This window comes from Euprymna scolopes, chromosome 18, assembly GCF_053919585.1.
Source record: "Euprymna scolopes isolate OS-2025 chromosome 18, ASM5391958v1, whole genome shotgun sequence".
Classification (NCBI taxonomy): domain Eukaryota; kingdom Metazoa; phylum Mollusca; class Cephalopoda; order Sepiida; family Sepiolidae; genus Euprymna; species Euprymna scolopes.
Genome location: NC_136499.1, coordinates 95,794,256 through 95,796,417, shown reverse-complemented (window position 1 = coordinate 95,796,417; position 2,162 = coordinate 95,794,256). Strand labels below are relative to the sequence as shown.

At 27.9% G+C, this 2,162-nt stretch overlaps 1 pseudogene; it reads right to left on the bottom strand.

The window, feature by feature from the left end:
- Positions 1 to 1,414: 1,414 nt before the first annotated feature.
- LOC145301585 (5S ribosomal RNA) lies at positions 1,415 to 1,531 on the bottom strand (annotated as a pseudogene).
- Between the last annotated feature and the right edge of the window lie 631 nt (positions 1,532 to 2,162).

Here is a 2,162-nt window from a genome sequence, read left to right as displayed (position 1 = left end):
TATATATATATATATATATATATATATATATGTATATATATCGAAAATGGTAATTAGTAAAAATCTGAAGAAAGTGCTCAATACTATTCCAGAGCAAATATGTTTTATTTTTTTTATTATCTAAGCAAATAAAGCAGTAATTAAAAAAAAAAAAAATATATATATTTGTTTTTTTTTTACTATAAAAATTAAATACCTACAGACACTAGTGTTTCATCTTTTCGGGAATCTTCAGTGCAGGGTGTCACGATTAATACCAGTTGAATGATTCGAACCCCGCAACACGAGACATCTCTGGCTCGATTAGCGAAGACCTAATCAATTTGGCTACCATTAACCGCGTGAAATAACGTTGAATTTAAACATTTTTAATTTTAAATGTTCATTTACGTCAGTCAGACAGTGATCTAACCATTATACGATGATCTATGCATATATATATATATATATATATATATATATATATATATATATATATATAATTATTAAAGTTAAATTCTGTAGATTAAAGTATATACAAATATATTTAAATTAAGAATTTATTGTTTGAAACAAGGAATATATGGAAAAATTATATTTATTTCCTTAATCCATGGATTTTCATTAATGACTCATTTCATGAGAGGAAACGAAATGCAATTAGCAAAATGTTCAGCTATGAATAAACAAGTATTTTGCTTTTCAGCACATATATTGAAAATGTTATTTGAAAGTTATTTAGATGGTGCTTAAAAGTCATAGGAAAAGGAGACCATACAACCTGGGCAGTCCAATATCAGAATGAGTTCGATAGTTTCCAGGATATTACTGCCAGGTCGGACGAGTAGTGATCTAAGGGGAAAATCGGAGGTGATCGAGTAATCCGATGAATTCAGAATATTTGAGTGTCACATACTGTGATGTGAGATGGTCGTCCTCTTCGGTGATATAAAGATCCATTGATGTTGACTTATCTCATTTTTATATATATATATATATATATATATATATATATATATATATATATATATATATATAGTAAAAAAATAATTATATATATATATATATATATATATATATATATAGTAATAGTAATTTATAAAATATATATGGTGATTAAGCTACACTGAATATTCGGCGTTTCATCCACTCTAGGATTCCTCAGGCTTATGCGCCATATATATTTTATAAATTACTAACTACCTCTACTTATGTATTGAGCACTTTTGAAGTAAATACTTAAAGTTTACGCATAAATATATACTTTCGTTTATTAATTTTATGTGAGTAAATGAAGTAGTTATATATATATATATATATATATATATATATATATATATATATATATATATATATATATATATATATATATACCAGTGGCAAGTGAAGTGTCTGTACAGGACGACTGGAAACAAATACCAAGATGAGCAGAGAGAACATACAGCGCCTAGAATTCCCAAATGGTCACCCATCTGGTACTAACCAAGCTCAACGTTGCTTAACTTTGGTGTTCTGATTAGAACCGGTGTGTCAAGGTGATTATGCCGTTTAACAATATTGACCCAGGAGAGGTGTGGTTGGAGATTGCACACCTCTTGCCACAAAAATTTCACACACAGGTACCCCTTCGTGTGTGTATCTATAGTTTGTCAAAGACTGAAGGAGCCCCTATCTATATATATACATATATATATATATATATATATATATATATATATATATATATATATATATATATATATACGAGCAGAAGTACCCGTTGTTGACTGGGTTCAAAAACAGCCTACAGAAAATGGACTGTGATTGATGAAAGTATGATAGGTTATGAAAAGGAGGGGATTATAAAGAGATATGTTTTGATACTCAAAAATTTTACCTTAAGCAAAATATGATGAAAGTAAAGATAAGTTTCGCGAAAATATATTTTTTTATATCAACTTTGTTTCCATTCGTAGCCAAGAGTGCCCAACAAAATGATGTTTCCTTACAAAGAGAAAATGTTATATATATAATAATATAAATATACAAGAAATAAATGTTACCATAGTCAATAAAAGTTACTTTTATGGTAGAAAAGTTCATTGGTTTGTATGATTAAGTAGTTTGTAAAAACATTTTTTTTTTGATTCATGAACCGGTTTGAAAAAAAATCAAAATGGCAGCGACTTTGAAATGGAGAGCCC